At 49.7% G+C, this 6,266-nt stretch overlaps 1 pseudogene across 1 annotated transcript in view; it reads left to right on the forward strand.

Moving 5' to 3' along the window:
* The first annotated feature begins 5,445 nt into the window (after nucleotides 1–5,445).
* The window catches only part of LOC123091971 (lysine-specific demethylase JMJ25-like), a 9,125-nt pseudogene continuing 8,304 nt past the window's right edge, over nucleotides 5,446–6,266 (forward strand). The window contains exon 1 of the transcript XR_006443968.1: nucleotides 5,446–6,266. This exon is cut by the window's right edge and continues 1 nt beyond it. The product of XR_006443968.1 is annotated as a lysine-specific demethylase JMJ25-like (transcript).

Below are 6,266 nucleotides of genomic sequence, written 5' to 3' on the forward strand. Positions count from 1 at the left end.
CACAAAGGATCTCACTTTTCATGAAGTTTATTTTTAAACCTAACATAAGTTCAAACATGTAAAGCAACATTTTCAGGTTAATAGCAGCATCTTTATCATGTTCAAAGCAGAGCACCGTGTCATCTGCATATTGGAGAATGGATACTCCTCCCTCTATCAGGTCAGGTGCAAGTCCCATAATCATATTCTCTTTCTGCGCATTAGTGACCATCTTCGACAAGGCTTCCACGACCATATTGAAAAGAAAGGGGGAGTAGGGGTCACCTTGACGAACCCCTTTGTGACTCTGAAAATAGGGGCTTGTTTTGTTATTTAGCTTAATGCTCAAGGTGCCATTGTGGAGTATCTTTTCTACCCAAATGCACCAGGTCGCCCCAAAGCCACGGTTACGGTGGCACTCGAGAAGGAAGTCCCAATTTATTTTGTCATACGCCTTCTCGAAGTCCAGCTTTAGAACTATCCCAGTTTTTTCTTAACATGGGTATGATGCAACACCTCATGGAGGGTGAGGATCCCATCCATGATGTTTCTGTGTTTGATGAAGGCATTCTGGTATTTGCTAATCAGTTTGTCAGCAAACACCGCCACTCTATTATCCAACACTTCGGTAATCAACTTATAGGGGCATCTAAGGAGACAAATGGGACGGTATTGTTGGATCTTCTTCGCCCCATTTATTTTAGGGATCAGGCTGATAATCCCATAGTTCAGCCACACCACATCTAGTGTATTTGTTGTGGAAAGCTTCAAACAGGCGCATAATATCATTCTTCACAAACTCCCAGCAGTGCTTATAAAACTCTGCGAGTATATTATCAGGGCCCCGGGCTCTATTGCTTTCCATACTGAACAAGGCCTTTTTAACCTCCTCCTCAGTGAACACACTGGTGAGGATGGCATTGTCCTCTGCAGAGAGTTTGCTAGACCAAGTATCAGGGGACAAGTGGAATAGATTCCCCTTTGCAGGCCCAAAGAGATCCTTGTAAAAGGCTGTGGCATGTTCAAGTAGGTTTTTTGTCCCTCTATAACAGTCTCCCCACTAGTCAGCGAATGTATAGTGTTTTTCCTCTTCCTGCCATTAGCAACCCGATGAAAATAGGTTGTGATTTGGGCACCTTTTAATAACCATCTCTCATTAGAATGCTGCAACCAAAACAGTTCCTCGTCTACCAGGATCTCGTTTAACTCCGTAGATAACAAGGTTCTTTTCTCATACGTCTCTGGATCAAGGGGGCCATCTTCCTCTTTTTTCTCAATCTCTTCCAACTCCTGCTTAATCCATCTTTTTCTTTTCCTCGCATGTCCAAAAGCATGCGATCCCCATCCTTTAAAATACTTTTTGATATGTTTCAGTTTGATATTCAGAATATCAATTGGATCCTCAGAGTATACCGGCTGCTCCCAGATCATCTTGGCCTTAGTGTAAAACTCTTCATTCTTCAACCAGCTTAATTCAAATCTGAATTCACGCTGGTGAGGTTTTTTTTTCTTTAAAGAGTCAGAAGATAGAAGGAGGGGGTTGTGGTCCGAGACATCTCGCACCAGCTTACGAACAACCACTAAAGGAAACATGTCTTCCTAAGTGGGGCTCGTGAGAATTCTATCCAATTTCTCTGAAGTGGGATGTCTTTGGTTGTTGGTCCAAGTGTACTTGCCTCCCCCATATGAATCTCTCTAAGATTGAGATTCTGAATGATGTTGTTAAACCTATCCATATAAAGGGACCGATGCAAGTCTTTGTTCTTATCACAACTCTCACGAAGGATATTGAAGTCCCCCCAATCACATAGGGTGTACTAATATTACTGCACATCAAGGCCAATTCTGCAAAGAACTCATCTTTTTTGTCATCATGAGCCGCCCCATATACCACTACCAGTGTCCAGACACATTTAAGTCACACATCGAACACAGTAGCCTGCAGTAGGTAATTACCTGCAGTCCAGGAGACAACTTCCAGTGTTCCTTTTTTAACCCCACATAGGATCCCACCTGATTTACCAACAGCAGGGATATAATTCCAACTGAACATATCAAAGGGGTCAATTCTCCTCAAATACTTAGGTTCGAAGGTTTTTTTCTTTGTTTCTTGAACACCCACAAAATCCAGGGAATGATCCTTAATAATGTCAGAGAAGCAGGTAGTCATTCCCTTCTTCCCTGCTCCTCTACAATTCCAAAAAAGGCCATTCATGGTGGGTTTTTCTTTTTTGGGACCCCCTTTCTGGTAGCCCTACTAGGGGACACAGCAGGGCTTCCAGCCTTTCTCCCCAAATAGGTTCCATTTTTTGACTTCTAGTAGTGGGTCTAGCTATAATTACAATAGGTTTTTTTTCTAGACTTCACCACCGTAAATTTCTCTTCCTCCTCGTCATTCACATCCACCCAGTCCATCCTCAAAGGTGTCCGGTCCCCTTTTTTCATTGGTCAACATTATTTTATCCCCCCCCCAAATCATGATGTTCATCATTAGTTTTGATATTCTCAGCATTTCTGCATTTTTCAAGTTCTCTCAGAATATCAACACTAGCAAAATCATTATCAGGAATATGAACCCCCATTTTAACCGCTCTAAGTATAAGTTCAGGATTAGAAAGGGTTTCAAACTAATTTGGGCTTTGCATAGTACCTTCAATATCTGTCTTCTTAGCAGCAGCTAAGGCCTTCTTGTCCATCCTTTCCATCATGTTATGAGCATTCCTTAAGCTGAAGCGAAGATTCTCCTCAGTGACCAGCGGGGGCGCAGGCAGCCCCTCCCCGGTCTGTTCAGCTTCAGGAGATTCAACCCTGTAAACCTGGGTAGTAGGAAGTGCAAGGTTACAGTCCCCAGTCATTTCCACCACCTGAGGACAATTTTTAACTGCATCAGAGTAAGTTTTCCCAGGGCAAGTCAGGTTACTTTTCACTTTCTCAACCTGGATGCTTACTTTTTCCTGCTCCATCTCCATAGCCATAGTATCTATAAGGAGAGTGGTGTGGAGGGAATCGTCAGACTCAACACTTTCTTGTGACTCCCTGATGGGATCAGGCCCCCCCCCCCGAGTAGTAACAGGAGACTTATCAGATGGCACATTAGGGTGACTGTTTCCCTCCCTTCCATGATTTGACAGGGGATGATTCTGTCCATCAGCATTGCCATCAACTTTTTTCTCTCTATTAGGGTCTCTCACCAGAATCTGTTATACTTTGTAATAGAAATGATAGAAGTAGTCTCCCAGAATGGCCTCAGCAATCACAGTAATCTCATCAACGTTCCTGCACCCGAGCCTCACCCCGACCAAAGTCGGGCGATTTAAAGTGGCAGCATCGATCTCCAAGGGGACCCCAACTAAAGATGCAACATAAGCCAAGTTTCTTTCACTTCTTTTGTCCAAAGGACATTGCTGACCTTAACCCACGCCATTTCCATCTTCCCTTTCGCCCCAACCGCAGATGACCACGGCTTGGCATGGATAACAGCACCACTTGTTTTAAGAGTCACCCTCCCCACATAACAAATCTGAGCTACAGCTCTAGGGTTAGGAAATCTGACCACAAAACCCCTGGCCCAATAGCATGAGCCGAGCAGCGCCAGTCAGTGGCAAGATAAGCAGAGAGATCTAATTCCATCTGACGAGTCGAGGTTTCCTCTTCCACTATAGTGACTACAATGTTATTAGCCCTAGCTTTTTGCTGATTAGACGAACATGAATCATGAATGTAATAGAACCCCTGCCCCTTAGACTGAAACGCACACATCGACGCAATGCACTCCCATGGCAAAAATTCCACACAAACAGATGCAAGACGCCCTAGCTTTCTGCATCGCTCGCAATACGCTTGGGGACACCGAACAGGGGGATGCTCATGAGATTTGCAGATAAGACACGCATCAGGTTTCTTGGTAGGGGGCACATGAGCAGGGATCTGTTTCCCCTGTGGACGATCCGTCGGAGGAGTAGGCTGCCTCCCTGTGGTATTGCCACCTGACCCCGACGACGTCTGGGTTTTCTGAACCCACACCCCGTTGCCTTGGATCTCCCTTCGATTGGCAGCAACAGCTTCGTCCCACCATGCAGAATCCTCCGCCGACGCGATGTTGGAGGAGGTCGAGATGCCGTAGCTGTCGCCATGTTCGCGCCTCCAGGAGAACTTGCTCCAGTCGCCCCCCTCCCGTTGCCGCGGCCAGCCTGACGCCCTCCTCCACGGTCCGCGTGGCCGGCACCGCCTCCACCGCGCTCTCCAAGATGGCCACGCGCCGCGTCGTTCGCCATGGAAGGAGAGGCCGCCACCGCCGCGAAGGAGCGCGGATCGCCGCCAACCTTCCCCTCCCACCATTCGAAGGATTCTTGTGTTCTGGATCTAGGGTTTTTCGCCGCCGCCCAGAAGTGGGAAAATGAGATTTCTAGGTCAAGGATCGGTGCGGGAGGAGGTTTTATACTAGCGTCGCCGCCCGGGGTGGGTGGGTGGATCCCCCCACGTGTCGCACATCCGCCATTGGTGGGCGCGGGGCCGCGGTTAGGTTTCCCTCGGGCCGGGTCGACCCACCCACGCGCTGTGCCGCACGGGACCCGTGTACCGCCTCGATATGTCCCGCAACGCCTCCGCTTGCCGGCGCGGTGCTCGTCGTCGGCAGCCGATCCCGAACCCGTGCGATATGGCACGGGAACGACACCACATCACCAACATCGATCGCCTCCCCCGCGCGAAGGAACCGCGCGTCCACCGTCACGCCCCGCGAGTCCGTGAGGACCAGCCGGAGAGCGTCGCGTCGCAACGTGAGGGCACCGTAGTCGAATTGAGTGTGCGAGAGGCGAAATCGGCGGCGAAGGAGACCCGCCAACTCACGTCGCGGTCGTCGCCACAACCGCCGCTCGAACACGCCATCCCCTGTACACCGTTTGTTGTTGGCAGTATTCAAAAAACATTGGAATATTAACAATTTAAATTTAAAAATGTCAAAAAACATTTTAAAATGTTTTTAAACGTTTGAAATATTTAAAAATGTCAAAAAACATTTTTAAATATTTCAAAAAAATCAGAAAAAACGAGAATGTCCACAAGGACTGTCACTTCATCCCCTAAAAGTTCAGGTTCAAAATTGGAATGAACATTAAGAAACAAAAAAGAGAAATCTAGATCTGAATAGTGTCAATGTTGTTTTTGTCTATTCTTTACACTATGCTAGATTTCACATTTTTGTTTTTCAATATTTGTTTCGAGTTTGGATCTGAAATTTTTAGGGCTTGCAGTCATAATCATTGCGAACATTCACAATTTTTTTCGGAATTTTTCGAAACATTAAGAAAATGTTTTCTGGTATTGGAGTACCGGGAGTATCCAAAGCTGGGAGCACCGGCTACTTTTCGGACGGGGCGGTTTGATGGTGGACGCCCGATCCTCGTATATATGACGATGTGACAACTGGGCACGCAGCGTTTTTCCGTTCCTCCCGCCCACATGAAGGAAAGGTGAGGTGAGCAGGGCCCAGCCAGGAAGGCCCCCGAACCAGACCGCCTCCCCGCTGCAACCCCTTCCGCCACGGCTTGATTGCCTGCCGGTGGCTTTCCTTTTCTTCCTTCCCCTGCGCAGCTTCTCGCACACGCAGATGCTGCTCTTCCTTCCGTCCCCGGACACGCAGGCAAGGCAAAGGCACCCACCACCAAATAGGAAGGGGAGTTACTCCACCACCAGCCTAGCCTAGCCTAGCACAGCACAGCAGTGGGAGGGGGAGGCACCAGGGCAGGGCAGGGCAGGGCCGGAGATGGATGGAGAATTGTTGCAGCGCAGCCCACTGCAAAGCTCCAAATTACAACACGGAGCCCAACCACCACTTATACGCCACCGCCACCGCCACCATCGCCACCACTTTCCCCTCCCCGATCCCCTCCCCAAACCCTAACCCCCTCCCCTCGGATCCGCGCATGGAGGCGTGACGGGCCGGGGGGATGGACGCCGTGCCGGAGGACCTCCGCTGCAAGCGCTCCGACGGCAAGCAGTGGCGCTGCAGCGCCCCTTCCATGCCCGACAAGACCGTCTGCGAGAAGCACTACGTCCAGGCCAAGAAGCGCGCCGCCTCCTCCGCGCTACGCGCCACGCTCCGCAGGTCCTCCCCCGCCTACGCCGCCGCCTCCTACGCGCAGCACCGCGAGGGCGACTCCGTCGCCGACGCTGACCTGCCCCTGCCAATGGCTGTCGCGAGGCCCTTCTACGGCAGCGTCGTCGGGGAGCCTGTCTACGTGGCGGAACCGGCGGTGCGGAGGGGGCTGCCCCTCACCAATGCTATC

The sequence above is a fragment of the Triticum aestivum genome, chromosome 4B, assembly GCF_018294505.1.
Source record: "Triticum aestivum cultivar Chinese Spring chromosome 4B, IWGSC CS RefSeq v2.1, whole genome shotgun sequence".
Taxonomy (NCBI): Eukaryota; Viridiplantae; Streptophyta; class Magnoliopsida; order Poales; family Poaceae; genus Triticum; species Triticum aestivum.